This window comes from Lissotriton helveticus, chromosome 8, assembly GCF_964261635.1.
Source record: "Lissotriton helveticus chromosome 8, aLisHel1.1, whole genome shotgun sequence".
Classification (NCBI taxonomy): Eukaryota; Metazoa; Chordata; class Amphibia; order Caudata; family Salamandridae; genus Lissotriton; species Lissotriton helveticus.
The window spans coordinates 1,538,830,668-1,538,851,473 of record NC_136069.1 but is presented as its reverse complement, the minus strand read 5'-3'; the positions used below and the strand labels follow the sequence as shown (position 1 = coordinate 1,538,851,473).

The window sequence follows — 20,806 nt, the reverse complement described above, 5'->3', positions numbered from 1 at the left end:
AAATCATGTCGAGACTTCAGTGTGAGCGAGTGTCATAAGTGTTGGGCTTCCAACTTTCAATAATCATGATGTGCAAAATTTAAACAACAATTCATTGTCCGAATGTTCAATCGGTGCCCATCTTATGCCAATTCATTGTCCTTCATTGTCCGAACACCTAATCAGTACCCATCTCATATCAATTCATTGTTCGGGCTGACAGTATGCATCCTATATCAATCCATTGTTCGAACTCATAATCAGTACACATCCTATATCAATCTAAATGTTTAAAAACTTCATACATATCCTATGACACCAAGGCTGAGCAATCGGGGTACAATAAAGAGTCGAGGGTTTCATTTGCATCGGCGCCATTTTGGATGCAGTCAGGCAGAACCAGGCATAGTCTAAACGTCTATTAACTCGTGGTTGGCCCAGAGCTTCCTTTGGCAGTCCAAAAGTTCCGTTAAAGGGCAAAAGAAAGGATCGGTGGTTTGAACCATCAGTCAAAAAAGGGGGAGGGAGGCAACAATGTTCCTACCGGGTCATACTGTGCTTTCACCGGAACTGATCCGAACTGTGGTCTATAGGACTCTAGTCATTCAAACTGAGGCTGGCGCCAGCATGGGAGCGCCGACGTCCTGCGGCTACATTTCCATCGTTCCGTGGGCAATCATGGAGGTCATTCCCCATCGGGGGTATCTGCGGGAGTCGGGGACTCCCGCGGCTCCTCTAGAATCTTCAAGGTTGTGGAGAACTATGGTGGTGGAGTCAACAAGTGACCAGGCCATTCCTTCATGCTGGGCCCGCTCTTGCCAGGTCGATCGCCATTTTGAGAGTTCGGCAGCTACCGGCGATCGCGGGGTCAAATGAGCGGACGGGCTCCCACCTGCCGGGCGAGGAGTTGCAGCATCGCCACAGTGGAAGAACCCTTTTCCGGGCGCCTGGAGCGCTGAGGGTGCAGTTGGGAAGCCTCCACCTGGGGAGGCGGGAGAGGCCTGTTCGCACCGTCTCTCCCTCCCAGTGCACCCCACGGCGTCTCGCTTGACATTTGTTATGGCCGGACCAGGCGATGAGGATGGGGGGGGGTCGGAGGCATGTGCAAGACATCCCCCCCAGAGTTGTCGCAGCAATTATAGAGGAAAGAAGTGGTGTCTGGCGTGTTGTCGCTGCCATTACGAAGGAGAAAAGAAAAAATGTCCCGTCCGTCTTTGGGCCGGGCTTCCGGTGGATGTCGGCCGGACGCCCCTTGCTCTGGCCCCATGAACGGGTTCCTTGGCTCATCGGCTGCAGCCGGATCCCATCGGCCCCAGCCCCCGGCCGTTGGTGGCCGGGCCGGGAGAGAGAGTGGGGGGACTACCTGCAACTCTCAAGTGCCACCGCGGCCGGACTGGGAGAGAGAGGGGAGGGTCGAGGACATAGACATTCCCCCCCTGCAACTCTCCAGCGTTGTCAAGGCAATCCCCTGGCCGGGTCCCGCTGGCCTCGGCCTCTCCTCCGGCTACACCCTACGTGATGATCTCCTGGCCGACTGTTGGCAGCAGGACCCGCCTTATATGGGTTCCTTCCGGCTGGGCGTGGCCGCAACCCTGCTCCACTTTGGAAGTTTCCAGAGTGGGGGCGGATGTTCTGCTGACTTGCATTTTCCCCAGTTTATCGTTCTTATTATTTTCAGGTTTCTTATTACGGGTTACTAAATAGGTTTTTACCATTAAGTATTGTTATCGTTTTCCTTGTTCGTTATTTAATAAAAAGTTCATGTTCATCAGTGGCCTACTGATTTCGTTTTCCTATTCCTTTCTTTCCAGGTTGTTTCATGCTAAAGTTTTCTGTTAACAGGTTACAGTGATCACTTCGTTATTAGTGTATGTGTCCTTTTCACTAGGGGTGTTCTCTGGTCGGGCCAGATGACCTACTTCTAGTAAATGGTCCAGGTGAGACTAGCGTATCAGTCAGTGGGGAGTAGATAGGCATGACAGATTACAACGGGGGACAAAGGTCCGCATTACCTACCCTTCACTATTTGCAAAGACTAGAGTATGGCGACTTCCGTGCTTGTTTGCAAAATAGAGAATACCTCCAAAAAGAACCAATTCCAAACAGTCAATGTTTGGGCAAACAATCAATCAATGAGGAACGAAATAGGTACGACGTGTTAAAGGTTTGCGTTACCTACCCTTCACTCTCTGCAAAGGGAGAGAGAATATTCCTATTCTTCCCCGTTTGCTGGCAGAGAAGATTCCTAAGAGAACCAACTTCGAACAATTCAATGCTCGATTCAATCAATGAATCAATGGGGAGGAAAAAATAGGCACGACGTGTTAAAGTTTTGCGTTGCCTACCCTTCACTATCTGCAAAGACTAAACAGAGTATGGCGATTCTGTGTTTGTTTGCAAATAGAGAATCTCCCAGAAGCAATCAATAGGTAATACTAGTATTTTCAAACAATCAATCAATCAATCAATTTCGCAATTTGTCGTGTGTCACGACCTTACCCGGACCGGACCATGTGGGCAGTTCTTCGCCTTCCTTTTTCCAGCGCCCGTTCGTTCTCTTTCTCCATGTTTTTACCGCAGCATTCCTGTGGGATTCCAGTCAGGACAATAGGTCACTTGAGAGAGGTCCGTTCGGAATCGGTGAAGCTCATTCAATCGGCAGCCGGACGAGGGCCCCCTCAAGGCAGGTATACTCCAATCATTTAGATGTTCACCCCATCGTCTGGACCTCTCTTCACCGGACCCTATGTCGCTGATGGACCCTGCGTTGGGACGCCAATTGTAGAAAAGTCAGCCCCGATCGCACCCGAGGCCCAGGCTGCTGGTGCAGGGCGACTCTTCGTTTCCATCTTGAATAATTACCAAATAAAGAGACGGGCACTGGAAGTAGGAAGACAAGGAAAAAGGTTTATTACTCATGAGGAGAGCCTGTCATTTGGGACACTCGCATAGTGTCTTCGGGAGGTGCTCTAACAAGTTTCTCTGAGGCTTCGTCTTTTATACACAGGTTTGTGGCACACAGGCATCCTTTATTACAATCAACGCTTTGTATAGTATGAAGGTATTTCAACACGTGGCTACAGTAGGGCCCTTATCCTCCATGCAATAGGAGGGGCTGTCACGCAGCTGAGTGTTCTGCTGATTCCATTGGAATGTGTGTGCCTGATCGAGTCTCAGGGGGTGGGGTGGCCATGATCAATAGTAGCTTCTTCCAAGAGAGACGAGTGCATCGAGTAGTGGGCAATAAACTGTATCCTCGGGCTAAAGGATGACCAGCAGTCAGTGCAGACGTTCAGGCTCAGAGGAAGAGGTCATCAAAGGAGGGGTATTCATGGAGGGACAGGAGGTGTTGGTCAGGCGCGGGGTGCGATTCTTAGGGACAGAGTCATGCGGGAGGGGTGGGCTCATGACTCGCGCATGTGGGAGAGGGGCAGCCAGGGTGCATGGGGGAGGCTTGCAGGGTCAGGGAAAGGGCGCTGGCGATCGACCGCAAACTGAGAGACCATGGTGCCTAAAGTGGCTGTCGTGTACGTGTGTGCATGGGTCTATGCTAATGGGACAACACAGTCAGAGTTTTAACGATATCCATTCTGTTTACACCAAGGGGTACTGTGAACATAAATGAACGCCGCTTATGTACATACACATTGCTATTTTTAACAAGGATGGCCGAGTGGTCTAAGGTGCTGTGTTTAGGCCGCAGTCTCCTCTGGAGGCGTGGGTGCGAATCCCACTTCTGACATGACTTTTGGAGATATAATCTTCTTCATCAGGATAACATCTGATGGAAGTTGCATCTGTTTGTCTTCACCTGGGACGTTATTCCGTCCTCGTAGAGTCAAGAGAGCTTGGGTTTCTCATATATTTCTGTTGTACAAAGTCTTGCTGATAAAGTGCAATCCTTACCAAATGATTTTAGGACCCATGTAAGAGCTCATCTAGAAGAGTCATGCTCTTGTATTCCCTGGCCAGCCAGGGCATGCAAATTTGGAAGAATGCCAAGCACCTGGTAGACAGCTGGACTCCAGCACACTTACAGCAATTTCCTCAGGGCTGTGATCAGGGGCTGCTTAGATTTGCGTATTCCACCCTATGTTGTGACATTGAGATCCCTTGTTGAATTTGCTTTAGTCAGCCGAGATGTGGTTGTTGACTCAATTTCAAAGCAGCTTTGGGCCGTTCAAGTGGCTGGTGAATAGCACTTTCTCTTTGTACGCTTTAAAGGTCTAAAGAGTTCTTCATAGGTACTGCTCTGTATGGATTGTTCAAAGATCTGTTGGAAATGCTTATAATGGGATAAATAAATTGAGGGCATGCCTTTTCGGTACCAAACTTGCATGGCTGTCTGGCTTGTGGAAGGTGCTGCAAATGCAAGTCAGGATGGCCGAGTGGTCTAAGGCGAAGCGTTCAGGTCGCAGTCTCTTCTGGAGGCGTGGGTTCAAATCCCACTTCTGACAAACTTGTGTTTAATCTTCTTTTTTCTTGAGGGAGAAAATCAGATCATTTCCCTCACATGGGCTTATATGGTTGTCTTTTTGGAAAAGTGCAGTGAGTTTTTTTCTTGCTATAGCCACTCATGGCCTAAGATGTGTGTTGTTTTTTGTACACACTATCTTTCTCACTATGTAGGAGGACAAACAACATTTGGTCAGCATGGCCAGGTGGTCTAAGGCGCTGCGTTAAGGCCGCAGTCTCTCCTGGAGGCGTGGGTTCGAATCCCACTTCTGACCAAACTTTAAGTCCATTTTGTCTCTGCGTTCCTTCAGAATCTCAGCTAAAAATTGACAGTGCATATAATATCTGAATAAGTACCAAACTTGTTTCAACTGCAAATGAATATTCCCAATTCTGTCTTCAAGCTCGTATAATATTCTTCTAGCACTAGTGGTGTTTTATGTGTTTTTTGGGGGGTGCCTAAAAAATCCCTTTTATTGAAGAAATGGCTTACATTCAGTCTTCTGATATTTTTGGTTTCCAATAAGTAGATTTTTAATTTTATGTAACCTCATTTTCTAATGCTCCATTCAAGAGATGTTTCCACTATGAAATGAAGAGCAAGGGGAAAGAGCACAAATGATAGAGCGAGTGAGTGAGATGGGGTGTTGAGGAAGGAGAGAATGAAACAAAGACAGAGTGAGTGAACGGAAGGTAGGTATAGAAGAGGAGACTAGAAGTGAAGGTGACTTGCTTTTCCCTGCTCTTGACCTCCCACCCATCTCAAACCAATCACAAACATACTTTCTATGCAACGTTGGTATGCAGAACTTCACTCCTCAGCCAGTGAGGGTGAGTCCCAAGCCAGGGGCTAGAGAGCAAAAGAATGGATGTGCTCAGACGTTCCTTGCTAGGGACAATTGATCTGAAACAAGGCCTGCTCTCTTGTTTCCAGCAAGGATCTAGAAAATCTGCATGAATCTGCAAGGCACATTGACAGCATAAATTTGCATAAACTGCCCCACCTTCTGCCTTCCTACTTCCTGAGCAGTAGTTGTTTGTGTATAGAGAGAGAGGTCGCAGGCAAGGTAATTTTGTGAGTAGGATACAGAACCCTAAATAGCTGGTGAGAGGTATAAGTTATTCTAAAAGCATATTCACAGTACACCTGTGAAATGAAATGCTTTCATATGTGATCTTCTGTGTTTATTGTCCTGTGCAAAAAGTTGCACCTTGTGTTTGAAGTTTGAAATTATTTCAAGCTTGCATGGACGCAGAAATTTCTGAGTGACTTTTATACATTTCTTAGGACTCTTCACTGTCAGGATGGCCTAGTGGTCTAAGGCACTGTGTCTAGGCCGCAGTTTCCTCTGGAGGCGTGGGTTCGAATCCCACTTCTGACATGACTTTTGGAGATATAATCTTCTTTATCAAGATAACATCTGATGGAAGTTGCATCTGTTCGTCTTCACCTGGGACGTTATTCCGTCCTCGTAGAGTCAAGAGAGCTTGGGTTGGTCCTATATTTCTGTTGTACAAAGTCTTGCTGATAAAGTGCAATCCTTACCAAATGAGCTTAGGACCCATGTAAGAGCTCATCTAGAAGAGTCATCCTCTTGTATTCCCTGGCCAGCCAGGCCATGCAAATTTGGAAGAATGCTCAGCACCTGGTAGACAGCTGGACTCCAGCACACTTACAGCAATTTCCTCAGGGCTGTGATCAGGGGCTGCTTAGATTTGCGTATTCCACCCTATGTTGTGACATTGAGATCCCTTGTTGAATTTGCTTTAGTCAGCCAGGATGTGGCTGTTGACTCAATTTCAAAGCAGCTTTGGGCCGTTCAAGTGGCTGGTGAATAGCACTTTCTCTTTGTACGCTTTAAAGGTCTAAAGAGTTCTTCATAGGTACTGCTCTGTATGGATTGTTCAAAGATCTGTTGGAAATGCTTATAATGGGATAAATAAATTGAGGGCATGCCTTTTCGGTACCAAACTTGCATGGCTGTCTGGCTTGTGGAAGGTGCTGCAAATGCAAGTCAGTGCTGAGTGGTCTAAGGCGCTGCGTTCAGATCGCAGTCTCTTCTGGAGGCGTGGGTTCAAATCCCACTTCTGACAAACCTGTGTTTAATCTTCTTTTTTCTTGAGGGAGAAAATCAGATCATTTCCCTCACATGGGCTTATATGGTTGTCTTTTTGGAAAAGTGCAGTGAGATTTTTCTTGCTATTGCCACTCATGGCCTAAGATGTGTGTTGTTTTTTGTTCACACTGTCTTTCTCACTATGTAGATGGACAAGCAAATTTGGTCAGCATGGCCGAGTGGTCTAAGGCGTTGCGTTAAGGCCGCAGTCTCTCCTGGAAGCGTGGGTTCGAATCCCACTTCTGACAAAACTTTAAGTCCATTTTGTCTCTGCGTTCCTTCAGAATCTCAGCTAAAAATTGACAGTGCATATAATATCTGAATAAGTACCAAACTTGTTTCAACTGCAAATGAATTTGCCCAATTCTGTCTTCAAGCTCGTATAATATTCTTCTAGCACTAGTGGTGTTTTATGTGTTTTTTGGGGGGTGCCTAAAAAATCCCTTTTTATTGAAGAAATGGCTTACATTCAGTCTTGTGATATTTTTGGTTTCCAATAAGTAGATTTTTAATTTTATGTAACCTCATTTTCTAATGCTCCATTCAAGAGATGTTTCCACTATGAAATGAAGAGCAAGGGGAAAGAGCACGAATGATAGAGCGAGTGAGTGAGATGGGGTGTTGAGGAAGGAGAGAATGAAACAAAGACAGAGTGAGTGAACGGCAGGTAGGCATAGAAGAGGAGACTAGAAGTGAAGGTGACTTGCTTTTCCCTGCTCTTGACCTCCCACCCATCTCAAACCAATCACAAACATACCTTCTATGCAACGTTGGTATGCAGAACTTCACTCCTCAGCCAGTGAGGGTGAGTCCCAAGCCAGGGGCTAGAGAGCAAAAGAATGGATGTGCTCAGACGTTCCTTGCTAGGGACAGTTGATCTGAAACAAGGCCTGCTCTCTTGTTTCCAGCAAGGATCTTGAAATTCTGCATGAATCTGCAAGGCACATTGACAGCATAAATTTGCATAAACTGCCCCACCTTCTGCCTTCCTACTTCCTGAGCAGTAGTTGTTTGTGTATATAGAGAGAGGTCGCAGGCAAGGTAATTTTGTGAGTAGGATACAGAACCCTAAATAGCTGGTGAGAGGTATAAGTTATTCTAAAAGCATAAAAACAGTACACCTGTGAAATTAAATGCTTTCATATGTGATCTTCTGTGTTTATTGTCCTGTGCAAAAAGTTGCACCTTGTGTTTGAAGGTTGAAATTCTTTTAAGCTTGCATGGACGCAGAAATTTCTGAGTGACTTTTACACATTTCTTCGGACTCTTCACTGTCAGGATGGCCGAGTGGTCTAAGGTGCTGTGTTTAGGCCGCAGTCTCCTCTGGAGGCGTGGGTGCGAATCCCACTTCTGACATGACTTTTGGAGATATAATCTTCTTCATCAGGATAACATCTGATGGAAGTTGCATCTGTTCGTCTTCACCTGGGACGTTATTCCGTCCTCGTAGAGTCAAGAGAGCTTGGGTTTCTCATATATTTCTGTTGTACAAAGTCTTGCTGATAAAGTGCAATCCTTACCAAATGATTTTAGGACCCATGTAAGAGCTCATCTAGAAGAGTCATGCTCTTGTATTCCCTGGCCAGCCAGGCCATGCAAATTTGGAAGAATGCCAAGCACCTGGTAGACAGCTGGACTCCAGCACACTTACAGCAATTTCCTCAGGGCTGTGATCAGGGGCTGCTTAGATTTGCGTATTCCACCCTATGTTGTGACATTGAGATCCCTTGTTGAATTTGCTTTAGTCAGCCAAGATGTGGTTGTTGACTCAATTTCAAAGCAGCTTTGGGCCGTTCAAGTGGCTGGTGAATAGCACTTTCTCTTTGTACGCTTTAAAGGTCTAAAGAGTTCTTCATAGGTACTGCTCTGTATGGATTGTTCAAAGATCTGTTGGAAATGCTTATAATGGGATAAATAAATTGAGGGCATGCCTTTTCGCTACCAAACTTGCATAGCTGTCTGGCTTGTGGAAGGTGCTGCAAATGCAAGTCAGGATGGCCGAGTGGTCTACGGCGCTGCGTTCAGGTCGCAGTTTCTTCTGGAGGCGTGCGTTCAAATCCCACTTCTGACAAACCTGTGTTTAATCTTCTTTTTTCTTGAGGGAGAAAATCAGATCATGTCCCTCACATGGGCTTATATGGTTGTCTTTTGGAAAAGTGAAGTGAGTTTTTTTCTTGCTATAGTCACTCATGGCCTAAGATGTGTGTTGTTTTTTGTTCACACTATCTTTCTCACTATGTAGATGGACAAGCAACATGTGGTCAGGATGGCCGAGAGGTCTAAGGCGCTGCGTTAAGGCTGCAGTCTCTCCTGGAGGCGTGGGTTCGAATCCCACTTCTGACAAAACTTTAAGTCCATTTTGTCTCTGCGTTCCTTCAGAATCTCAGCTAAAAATTGACAGTGCATATAAAATCTGAATAGGTACCAAACTTCAGTTTCAACTGCAAATGAATTTGCCCAATTCTGTCTTCAAGCTCGTATAATATTCTTCTAGCACTAGTGGTGTTTTATGTGTTTTTGGGGGGTGCCTAAAAAATCCCTTTTATTGAAGAAATGGCTTACATTCAGTCTTGTGATATTTTTGGTTTCAAATAAGTAGATTTTTAATTTTATGTAACCTCATTTTCTAATGCTCCATTCAAGAGATGTTTCCACTATGAAATGAAGAGCAAGGGGAAAGAGCACGAATGATAGAGCGAGTGAGTGAGATGGGGTGTTGAGGAAGGAGAGAATGAAACAAAGACAGAGTGAGTGAACTGCAGGTAGGCATAGAAGAGGAGACTAGAAGTGAAGGTGACTTGCTTTTCCCTGCTTTTGACCTCCCACCCATCTCAAACCAATCACAAACATACCTTCTATGCAACGTTGGTATGCAGAACTTCACTCCTCAGCCAGTGAGGGTGAGTCCCAAGCCAGGGGCTAGAGAGCAAAAGAATGGATGTGCTCAGACGTTCCTTGCTAGGGACAGTTGATCTGAAACAAGGCCTGCTCTCTTGTTTCCAGCAAGGATCTAGAAATTCTGCATGAATCTGCAAGGCACATTGACAGCATAAATTTGCATAAACTGCCCCACCTTCTGCCTTCCTACTTACTGAGCAGTAGTTGTTTGTGTATAGAGAGATAGGTCGCAGGCAAGGTAATTTTGTGAGTAGGATACAGAACCCTAAATAGCTGGTGAGAGGTATAAGTTATTCTAAAAGCATAAAAACAGTACACCTGTGAAATGAAATGCTTTCATATGTGATCTTCTGTGTTTATTGTCCTGTGCAAAAAGTTGCACCTTGTGTTTGAAGGTTGAAATTGTTTCAAGCTTGCATGGACGCAGAAATTTCTGAGTGACTTTTATACATTTCTTTGTACTCTTCACTGTCAGGGTGGCCGAGTGGTCTAAGGCGCTGTGTTTAGGCCTGCAGTCTTCTCTGCAGGCGTGGGTTCGAATCCCACTTCTGACATGACTTTTGGAGATATAGTCTTAATCAGGATAACATCTGATGGAAGTTGCATCTGTTCGTCTTCACCTGGGACGTTATTCCGTCCTCGTAGAGTCAAGAGAGCTTGGGTTTCTCATATATTTCTGTTGTACAAAGTCTTGCTGATAAAGTGCAATCCTTACCAAATGATTTTAGGACCCATGTAAGAGCTCATCTAGAAGAGTCATGCTCTTGTATTCCCTGGCCAGCCAGGCCATGCAAATTTGGAAGAATGCCAAGCACCTGGTAGACAGCTGGACTCCAGCACACTTACAGCAATTTCCTCAGGGCTGTGATCAGGGGCTGCTTAGATTTGCGTATTCCACCCTATGTTGTGACATTGAGATCCCTTGTTGAATTTGCTTTAGTCAGCCAAGATGTGGCTGTTGACTCAATTTCAAAGCAGCTTTGGGCCATTCAAGTGGCTGGTGAATAGCACTTTCTCATTGTACGCTTTAAAGGTCTAAAGAGTTCTTCATAGGTACTGCTCTGTATGGATTGTTCAAAGATCTGTTGGAAATGCTTATAATGGGATAAATAAATTGAGGGCATGCCTTTTCGGTACCAAACTTGCATGGCTGTCTGGCTTGTGGATGGTGCTGCAAATGCAAGTCAGGATGGCCGAGTGGTCTAGGGCGCTGCGTTCAGGTCGCAGTCTCTTCTGGAGGCGTGGGTTCAAATCCCACTTCTGACAAACCTGTGTTTAATCTTTTTTCTTGAGGGAGAAAATCAGATCATTTCCCTCACATGGGCTTATATGGTTGTCTTTTTGGAAAAGTGCAGTGAGTTTTTTTTCTTGCTATAGCCACTCATGGCCTAAGATGTGTGTTTTTTTTGTTCACACTATCTTTCTCACTATGTAGATAAACAAGAAATATGTGGTCAGGATGGCCGAGTGGTCTAAGGCGCTGTGTTAAGGCCGCAGTCTCTCCTGGAGGAGTGGGTTCAAATCCGACTTCTGACAAAACTTTAAGTCCATTTTGTCTCTGCGTTCCTTCAGAATCTCAGCTAAAAATTGGCAGTGCATATAATATCTGAATAAGTACCAAACTTCAGTTTCAACTGCAAATGAATTTGCCCAATTCTGTCTTCAAGCTTGTTTAATATTCTTCTAGCACTAGTGGTGTTTTATGTGTTTTTTGGGGGGTGCCTAAAAAATCCCTTTTATTGAAGAAATGGCTTACATTCAGTCTTGCGATATTTTTGGTTTCCAATAAGTAGATTTTTAATTTTATGTAACCTCATTTTCTAATGCTCCATTCAAGAGATGTTTCCACTATGAAATGAAGAGCAAGGGGAAAGAGCACAAATGATAGAGCGAGTGAGTGAGATGGGGTGTTGAGGAAGGAGAGAATGAAACAAAGACAGAGTGAGTGAACGGCAGGTAGGCATAGAAGAGGAGACTAGAAGTGAAGGTGACTTGCTTTTCCCTGCTCTTGACCTCCCACCCATCTCAAACCAATCACAAACATACCTTCTATGCAACGTGGGTATGCAGAACTTCACTCCTCAGCCAGTGAGGGTGAGTCCCAAGCCAGGGGCTAGAGAGCAAAAGAATGGATGTGCTCAGACGTTCCTTGCTAGGGACAGTTGATCTGAAACAAGGCCTGCTCTCTTGTTTCCAGCAAGGATCTAGAAATTCTGCATGAATCTGCAAGGCACATTGACAGCATAAATTTGCATAAACTGCCCCACCTTCTGCCTTCCTACTTCCTGAGCAGTAGTTGTTTGTGTATAGAGAGAGAGGTCGCAGGCAAGGTAATTTTGTGAGTAGGATACAGAACCCTAAATAGCTGGTGAGAGGTATAAGTTATTCTAACAGCATAAAAACAGTACACCTGTGAAATTAAATGCTTTCATATGTGATCTTCTGTGTTTATTGTCCTGTGCAAAAAGTTGCACCTTGTGTCTGAAGTTTGAAATTATTTCAAGCTTGCATGGACGCAGAAATGTCTGAGTGACTTTTATACATTTCTTAGGACTCTTCACTGTCAGGATGGCTGAGTGGTCTAAGGCGCTGTGTTTAGGCCGCAGTCTCCTCTGGAGGCGTGGGTTCGAATCCCACTTCTGACATGACTTTTGGAGATATAATCTTCTTCATCAAGATAACATCTGATGGAAGTTGCATCTGTTCGTCTTCACCTGGGACGTTATTCCGTCCTCGTAGAGTCAAGAGAGCTTGGGTTTCTCATATATTTCTGTTGTACAAAGTCTTGCAGATGAAGTGCAATCCTTACCAAATGATTTTAGGACCCATGTAAGAGCTCATCTAGAAGAGTCATGCTCTTGTATTCCCTGGCCAGCCAGGTCATGCAAATTTGGAAGAATGCCAAGCACCTGGTAGACAGCTGGACTCCAGCACACTTACAGCAATTTCCTCAGGGCTGTGATCAGGGGCTGCTTAGATTTGCGTATTCCACCCTATGTTGTGACATTGAGATCCCTTGTTGAATTTGCTTTAGTCAGCCAAGATGTGGCTGTTGACTCAATTTCAAAGCAGCTTTGGGCCGTTCAAGTGGCTGGTGAATAGCACTTTCTCTTTGTACGCTTTAAAGGTCTAAAGAGTTCTTCATAGGTACTGCTCTGTATGGATTGTTCAAAGATCTGTTGGAAATGCTTATAATGGTATAAATAAATTGAGGGCATGCCTTTTCGGTACCAAACTTGCATGGCTGTCTGGCTTGTGGAAGGTGCTGCAAATGCAAGTCAGGATGGCCGAGTGGTCAAAGGCGCTGCGTTCAGGTCGCAGTCTCTTCTGGAGGCGTGGGTTCAAATCCCACTTCTGACAAACCTGTGTTTAATCTTCTTTTTTCTTGAGGGAGAAAATCAGATCATTTCCTTCACATGGGCTTATATGGTTGTCTTTTTGGAAAAGTGCAGTGAGTTTTTTTCTTGCTATTGCCACTCATGGCCTAAGATGTGTGTTGTTTTTTGTTCACACTATCTTTCTCACTATGTAGATGGACAAGCAACATTTGGTCAGCATGGCCGAGTGGTCTAAGGCGCTGCGTTAAGGCCGCAGGCTCTCCTGGAAGCGTGGGTTCGAATCCCACTTCTGACAAAACTTTAAGTCCATTTTGTCTCTGCGTTCCTTCAGAATCTCAGCTAAAAATTGACAGTGCATATAATATCTGAATAAGTACCAAACTTGTTTCAAATGCAAATGAATTTGCCCAATTCTGTCTTCAAGCTCGTATAATATTCTTCTAGCACTAGTGGTGTTTTATGTGTTTTTTGGGGGGTGCCTAAAAAATCCCTTTTATTGAAGAAATGGCTTACATTCAGTCTTGTGATATTTTTGGTTTCCAATAAGTAGATTTTAAATTTTATGTAACCTCATTTTCTAATGCTCCATTCAAGAGATGTTTCCACTATGAAATGAAGAACAAGGGGAAAGAGCACGAATGATAGAGTGAGTGAGTGAGATGGGGTGTTGAGGAAGGAGAGAATGAAACAAAGACAGAGTGAGTGAACGGCAGGTAGGCATAGAAGAGGAGACTAGAAGTGAAGGTGACTTGCTTTTCCCTGCTCTTGACCTCCCACCCATCTCAAACCAATCACAAACATACCTTCTATGCAACGTTGGTATGCAGAACTTCACTCCTCAGCCAGTGAGGGTGAGTCCCAAGCCAGGGGCTAGAGAGCAAAAGAATGGATGTGCTCAGACGTTCCTTGCTAGGGACAGTTGATCTGAAACAAGGCCTGCTCTCTTGTTTCCAGCAAGGATCTAGAAATTCTGCATGAATCTGCAAGGCACATTGACAGCATAAAGTTGCATAAACTGCCCCACCTTCTGCCTTCCTACTTCCTGAGCAGTAGTTGTTTGTGTATAGAGAGAGAGGTCGCAGGCAAGGTAATTTTGTGAGTAGGATACAGAACCCTAAATAGCTGGTGAGAGGTATAAGTTATTCTAAAAGCATAAAAACAGTACACCTGTGAAATGAAATGCTTTCATATGTGATCTTCTGTGTTTATTGTCCTGTGCAAAAAGTTGCACCTTGTGTTTGAAGGTTGAAATTATTTCAAGCTTGCATGGACGCAGAAATTTCTGAGTGACTTTTATACATTTCTTAGGACTTTTCACTGTCAGGATGGCCGAGTGGTCTAAGGTGCTGTGTTTAGGCCGCAGTCTCCTCTGGAGGCGTGGGTTCGAATCCCACTTCTGACATGACTTTTGGAGATATAATCTTCTTCATCAGGATAACATCTGATGGAAGTTGCATCTGTTCGTCTTCACCTGGGACGTTATTCCGTTCTCGTCTAGTCAAGAGAGCTTGGGTTTCTCATATATTTCTGTTGTACAAAGTCTTGCTGATGAAGTGCAATCCTTACCAAATGAGCTTAGGACCCATGTAAGAGCTCATCTAGAAGAGTCATGCTCTTGTATTCCCTGGCCAGCCAGGCCATGCAAATTTGGAAGAATGCCAAGCACCTGGTAGACAGCTGGACTCCAGCACACTTACAGCAATTTCCTCAGGGCTGTGATCAGGGGCTGCTTAGATTTGCGTATTCCACCCTATGTTGTGACATTGAGATCCCTTGTTGAATTTGCTTTAGTCAGCCAAGATGTGGCTGTTGACTCAATTTCAAAGCAGCTTTGGGCCGTTCAAGTGGCTGGTGAATAGCACTTTCTCTTTGTACGCATTAAAGGTGTAAAGAGTTCTTCATAGGTACTGCTCTGTATGGATTGTTTAAAGATCTGTTGGAAATGCTTATAATGGGATAAAGAAATTGAGGGCATGCCTTTTCGGTACCCCACTTGCATGGCTGTCTGGCTTGTGGAAGGTGCTGCAAATGCAAGTCAGGATGGCCGAGTGGTCTAAGGCGCTGCGTTCAGGTCGCAGTCTCTTCTGGAGGCGTGGGTTCAAATACCACTTCTAACAAACCTGTGTTTAATCTTTTTTCATGAGGGAGAAAATCAGATCATTTCCCTCACATGGGCTTATATGGTTGTCTTTTTGGAAAAGTGCAGTGAGTTTTTTTTCTTGCTAAAGCCACTCATGGCCTAAGATGTGTGTTTTTTTTGTTCACACTATCTTTCTCACTATGTAGATGAACAAGCAATATGTGGTTAGGATGGCCGAGTGGTCTAAGGTGCTGCGTTAAGGCCGCAGTCTCTCCTGGAGGCATGAGTTCGAATCCCACTTCTGACAAAACTTTAAGTCCATTTTGTCTCTGCGTTCCTTCAGAATCTCAGCTAAAAATTGACAGTGCATATAATATCTGAATAAGTACCAAACTTCAGTTTCAACTGCAAATGAATTTGCCCAATTCTGTCTTCAAGCTCGTATAATATTCTTCTAGCACTAGTGGTGTTTTATGTGTTTTTTGGGGGGTGCCTAAAAAATCCCTTTTATTGAAGAAATGGCTTACATTCAGTCTTGTGATATTTTTGGTTTCCAATAAGTAGATTTTTAATTTTATGTAACCTCATTTTCTAATGCTCCATTCAAGAAATGTTTCCACTATGAAATGAAGAGCAAGGGGAAAGAGCACAAATGATAGAGCGAGTGAGTGAGATGGGGTGTTGAGGAAGGAGAGAATGAACCAAAGACAGAGTGAGTGAACGGCAGGTAGGCATAGAAGAGGAGACTAGAAGTGAAGGTGACATGCTTTTCCCTGCTCTTGACCTCCCACCCATCTCAAACCAATCACAAACATACCTTCTATGCAACGTTGGTATGCAGAACTTTACTCCTCAGCCAGTGAGGGTGAGTCCCAAGCCAGGGGCTAGAGAGCAAAAGAATGGATGTGCTCAGACGTTCCTTGCTAGGGACAGTTGATCTGAAACAAGGCCTGCTCTCTTGTTTCCAGCAAGGATCTAGAAATTCTGCATGAATCTGCAAGGCACATTGACAGCATAAATTTGCATAAACTGCCCCACCTTCTGCCTTCCTACTTCCTGAGCAGTAGTTGTTTGTGTATATAGAGAGAGAGGTCGCAGGCAAGGTAATTTTGTGAGTAGGATACAGAACCCTAAATAGCTGGTGAGAGGTATAAGTTATTCTAAAAGCATAAAAACAGTACACCTGTGAAATGAAATGCTTTCATATGTGATCTTCTGTGTTTATTGTCCTGTGCAAAAAGTTGCACCTTGTGTTTGAAGGTTGAAATTATTTTAAGCTTGCATGGACGCAGAAATTTCTGAGTGACTTTTATACATTTCTTAGGACTCTTCACTGTCACGATGGCCGAGTGGTCTAAGGTGCTCTGTTTAGGCCGCAGTCTCCTCTGGAGGCGTGGGTGCGAATCCCACTTCTGACATGACTTTTGGAGATATAATCTTCTTCATCAGGATAACATCTGATGGAAGTTGCATCTGTTCGTCTTCACCTGGGACGTTATTCCGTCCTCGTAGAGTCAAGAGAGCTTGGGTTTCTCATATATTTCTGTTGTACAAAGTCTTGCTGATAAAGTTCAATCCTTACCAAATGATTTTAGGACCCATGTAAGAGCTCATCTAGAAGAGTCATGCTCTTGTATTCCCTGGCCAGCCAGGCCATGCAAATTTGGAAGAATGCCAAGCACCTGGTAGACAGCTGGACTCCAGCACACTTACAGCAATTTCCTCAGGGCTGTGATCAGGGGCTGCTTAGATTTGCGTATTCCACCCTATGTTGTGACATTGAGATCCCTTGTTGAATTTGCTTTAGTCAGCCAAGATGTGGTTGTTGACTCAATTTCAAAGCAGCTTTGGGCCGTTCAAGTGGCTGGTGAATAGCACTTTCTCTTTGTACGCTTTAAAGGTCTAAAGAGTTCTTCATAGGTGAGAGAGCACAAGTTTGAAAAAAATGTATAAGTACGACATATTTACAAGCACGTAGTTAGTTTAAACATGTTTTTGCACACGAGTGTTTTATATCCAGGAGTGAAATATACAGAGTGTTTTATATTCAGTGGCGAAAGGTATAGAATGTTAAGTAGAGTAACTATAATTATAACGGTGTGAGATTAATGTAGAAATGTTGGGATATATGTGAAAACCTCATGTTCTCATGTTAAAAGAATCATGTCCGAATTAAATGTAACTTTGAAATCCAGTATAATGTGTAGGCCTTAGGGCAATTCACAGCAAACCTGAACGTGCTGCTAAAATAATGTGAGATAAGGTTGACATGGTTCTTCCAAATGTACTATTGAACTTAGGGTTAAAAGTATATGCTTTATAGATGTGTTATTTTAGAAACGTATGCTAGTTAAGAATGTTTGCTGTTTAAATCAAGTTAACGTTTTAAGAGTGCAGGGACCTGCTGCATGTAAATCAAGTAGGCCAGAGCAGATGATTTTGGGAGCCTAAGGAAGCGGATGGGTAGGCAGATAGGCTGATCAGGAGAGACCCATTATCAGAGAAGAGACAAAGAGAAGTGCGTGATCTTCTTAGGAAGTCACCACGGCTGACACCTAGAGGGTTAAGATCTTGCTAAGTAGGGATGTCACTTAGTATAGCGTAGGGACAGACTAACCTTAATTTTCTTTTCTGTAATGACTTTGAGATTGCAACTTATATCTATTTTGACAACCCTTATGGTTTTTGAGTTTGTACTTATTATTTTGTTTTTCAGACTTAGATTATTCAAGAAGTTCATGTTTATAGTGATACCAATTTACCTTTTGAATCTCATTTTGAGAAGTTTGTATCTTCAGTTATCTTTGACTTTATATTAAATCTTTAAAACTTAAATTTGGTCGGTGGTCATTTAGAGTGGTGTAAGTTCTTAAATTGATTGACTTATTGCGAGATTACCTTTTACTCAACGACAGGTACCAACGATTCAGTCGACATAGCATGGGATTTGGTAAGATAATTAGTAACCAGTAATCCCGCGTTAGCATAGGTACTGCTCTGTATGGATTGTTCAAAGATCTGTTGGAAATGCTTATAATGGGATAAATAAATTGAGGGCATGCCTTTTCGCTACCAAACTTGCATGGCTGTCTGGCTTGTGGAAGGTGCTGCAAATGCAAGCCAGGATGGCCGAGTGGTCTAAGGCGCTGCGTTCAGGTCGCAGTCTCTTCTGGAGGCGTGGGTTCAAATCCCACTTCTGACAAACCTGTGTTTAATCTTCTTTTTTCTTGAGGGAGAAAATCAGATCATGTTCCTCACATGGGCTTATATGGTTGTCTTTTGGAAAAGTGAAGTGAGTTTTTTTCTTGCTATAGCTACTCATGTCCTAAGATGTGTGTTGTTTTTTGTTCACACTATCTTTCTCACTATGTAGATGGACAAGCAACATGTGGTCAGGATGGCAGAGTGGTCTAAGGAGCTGCGTTAAGGCCGCAGTCTGTCCTGGAGGCGTGGGTTCGAATCCCACTTCTGACAAAACTTTAAGTCCATTTTGTCTCTGCGTTCCTTCAGAATCTCAGCTTAAAATTGACAGTGCATATAAAATCTGAATAAGTACCAAACTTCAGTTTCAACTGCAAATGAATTTGCCCAATTCTGTCTTCAAGCTCGTATAGTATTCTTCTAGCACTAGTGGTGTTTTATGTGTTTTTTGGGGGGTACCTAAAAAATCCCTTTTATTGAAGAAATGGCTTACATTCAGTCTTGTGATATTTTTGGTTTCAAATAAGTAGATTTTTAATTTTATGTAACCTCATTTTCTAATGCTCCATTCAAGAGATGTTTACACTATGAAATGAAGAGCAAGGGGAAAGAGCACGAATGAAAGAGCGAGTGAGTGAGATGGGGTGTTGAGGAAGGAGAGAATGAAACAAAGACAGAGTGAGTGAACGGCAGGTAGGCATAGAAGAGGAGACTAGAAGTGAAGGTGACTTGCTTTTCCCTGCTTTTGACCTCCCACCCATCTCAAACCAATCACAAACATACCTTCTATGCAACGTTGGTATGCATAACTTCACTCCTCAGCCAGTGAGGGTGAGTCCCAAGCCAGGGGCTAGAGAGCAAAAGAATGGATGTGCTCAGACGTTCCTTGCTAGGGACAGTTGATCTGAAACAAGGCCTGCTCTCTTGTTTCCAGCAAGGATCTAGAAATTCTGCATGAATCTGCAAGGCACATTGACAGCATAAATTTGCATTAACTGCCCCACCTTCTGCCTTCCTACTTCCTGAGCAGTAGTTGTTTGTGTATAGAGAGATAGGTCGCAGGCAAGGTAATTTTGTGAGTAGGATACAGAACCCTAAATAGCTGGTGAGAGGTATAAGTTATTCTAAAAGCATAAAAACAGTACACCTGTGAAATGAAATGCTTTCATATGTGATCTTCTGTGTTTATTGTCCTGTGCAAAAAGTTGCACCTTGTGTTTGAAGGTTGAAATTGTTTCAAGCTTACATGGACGCAGAAATTTCTGAGTGACTTTTATACATTTCTTTATACTCTTCACTGTCAGGGTGGCCGAGTGGTCTAAGGTGCTGTGTTTAGGCCGCAGTCTTCTCTGCAGGCGTGGGTTCGAATCCCACTTCTGACATGACTTTTGGAGATATAGTCTTAATCAGGATAACATCTGATGGAAGTTGCATCTGTTCGTCTTCACCTGGGACGTTATTCCGTCCTCGTAGAGTCAAGAGAGCTTGGGTTTCTCATATATTTCTGTTGTACATAGTCTTGCTGATAAAGTGCAATCCTTACCAAATGATTTTAGGACCCATGTAAGAGCTCATCTAGAAGAGTCATGCTCTTGTATTCCCTGGCCAGCCAGGCCATGCAAATTTGGAAGAATGCCAAGCACCTGGTAGACAGCTGGACTCCAGCACACTTACAGCAATTTCCTCAGGGCTGTGATCAGGGGCTGCTTAGATTTGCGTATTCCACCCTATGTTGTGACATTGAGATCCCTTGTTGAATTTGCTTTAGTCAGCCAAGATGTGGCTGTTGACTCAATTTCAAAGCAGCTTTGGGCCATTCAAGTGGCTGGTGAATAGCACTTTCTCTTTGTACGCTTTAAAGGTCTAAAGAGTTCTTCATAGGTACTGCTCTGTATGGATTGTTCAAAGATCTGTTGGAAATGCTTATAATGGGATAAATAAATTGAGGGCATGCCTTTTCGGTACCAAACTTGCATGGCTGTTTGGCTTGTGGATGGTGCTGCAAATGCAAGTCAGGATGGCCGAGTTGTCTAAGGCGCTGCGTTCAGGTCGCAGTCTCTTCTGGAGGCGTGGGTTCAAATCCCACTTCTGACAAACCTGTGTTTAATCTTTTTTCTTGAGGGAGAAAATCAGATCATTTCCCTCACATGGGCTTATATGGTTGTCTTTTTGGAAAAGTGCAGTGAGTTTTTTTTCTTGCTATAGCCACTCATGGCCTAAGATGTGTGTTTTTTTTGTTCACACTATCTTTCTCACTATGTAGATGAACAAGCAATATGTGGTCAGGATGGCCGAGTGGTCTAAGGCGCTGCGTTAAGGCCGCAGTCTCTCCTGGAGGCGTGGGTTCAAATCCGACTTCTGACAAAACTTTAAGTCCATTTTGTCTCTGCGTTCCTTCAGAATCTCAGCTAAAAATTGGCAGTGCATATAATATCTGAATAAGTACCAAACTTCAGTTTCAACTGCAAATGAATTTGCCCAATTCTGTCTTCAAGCTTGTATAATATTCTTCTAGCAATAGTGGTGTTTTATGTGTTTTTTGGGGGGTGCCTAAAAAATCCCTTTTATTGAAGAAATGGCTTACATTCAGTCTTGCGATATTTTTGGTTTCCAATAAGTAGATTTTTAATTTTATGTAACCTCATTTTCTAATGCTCCATTCAAGAGATGTTTCCACTATGAAATGAAGAGCAAGGGGAAAGAGCACAAATGATAGAGCGAGTGAGTGAGATGGGGTG

General features: G+C 43.8%; 11 non-coding genes across 11 annotated transcripts; all 11 read left to right on the top strand.

The window, feature by feature from the left end:
* The first annotated feature begins 5,733 nt into the window (after window positions 1-5,733).
* On the top strand, window positions 5,734-5,816 carry TRNAL-UAG (transfer RNA leucine (anticodon UAG)). Its single transcript has one exon. It is a non-coding gene; the product is annotated as a tRNA-Leu (tRNA).
* Window positions 5,817-7,824: 2,008 nt separating this feature from the next.
* Window positions 7,825-7,907, top strand: TRNAL-UAG (transfer RNA leucine (anticodon UAG)). Its single transcript has one exon. It is a non-coding gene; the product is annotated as a tRNA-Leu (tRNA).
* A 904-nt stretch (window positions 7,908-8,811) lies between these two features.
* On the top strand, window positions 8,812-8,894 carry TRNAL-AAG (transfer RNA leucine (anticodon AAG)). The gene has a single exon. It is a non-coding gene; the product is annotated as a tRNA-Leu (tRNA).
* A 1,025-nt stretch (window positions 8,895-9,919) lies between these two features.
* On the top strand, window positions 9,920-10,003 carry TRNAL-UAG (transfer RNA leucine (anticodon UAG)). Its single transcript has one exon. It is a non-coding gene; the product is annotated as a tRNA-Leu (tRNA).
* Window positions 10,004-10,632: 629 nt separating this feature from the next.
* Window positions 10,633-10,715, top strand: TRNAL-CAG (transfer RNA leucine (anticodon CAG)). Its single transcript has one exon. It is a non-coding gene; the product is annotated as a tRNA-Leu (tRNA).
* Window positions 10,716-12,011: 1,296 nt separating this feature from the next.
* TRNAL-UAG (transfer RNA leucine (anticodon UAG)) lies at window positions 12,012-12,094 on the top strand. The gene has a single exon. It is a non-coding gene; the product is annotated as a tRNA-Leu (tRNA).
* Window positions 12,095-12,726: 632 nt separating this feature from the next.
* On the top strand, window positions 12,727-12,809 carry TRNAL-CAG (transfer RNA leucine (anticodon CAG)). Its single transcript has one exon. It is a non-coding gene; the product is annotated as a tRNA-Leu (tRNA).
* A 1,297-nt stretch (window positions 12,810-14,106) lies between these two features.
* Window positions 14,107-14,189, top strand: TRNAL-UAG (transfer RNA leucine (anticodon UAG)). The gene has a single exon. It is a non-coding gene; the product is annotated as a tRNA-Leu (tRNA).
* A 3,797-nt stretch (window positions 14,190-17,986) lies between these two features.
* On the top strand, window positions 17,987-18,069 carry TRNAL-CAG (transfer RNA leucine (anticodon CAG)). The gene has a single exon. It is a non-coding gene; the product is annotated as a tRNA-Leu (tRNA).
* A 1,298-nt stretch (window positions 18,070-19,367) lies between these two features.
* Window positions 19,368-19,450, top strand: TRNAL-UAG (transfer RNA leucine (anticodon UAG)). The gene has a single exon. It is a non-coding gene; the product is annotated as a tRNA-Leu (tRNA).
* A 629-nt stretch (window positions 19,451-20,079) lies between these two features.
* Window positions 20,080-20,162, top strand: TRNAL-CAG (transfer RNA leucine (anticodon CAG)). Its single transcript has one exon. It is a non-coding gene; the product is annotated as a tRNA-Leu (tRNA).
* The last annotated feature ends 644 nt before the right edge of the window (window positions 20,163-20,806 follow it).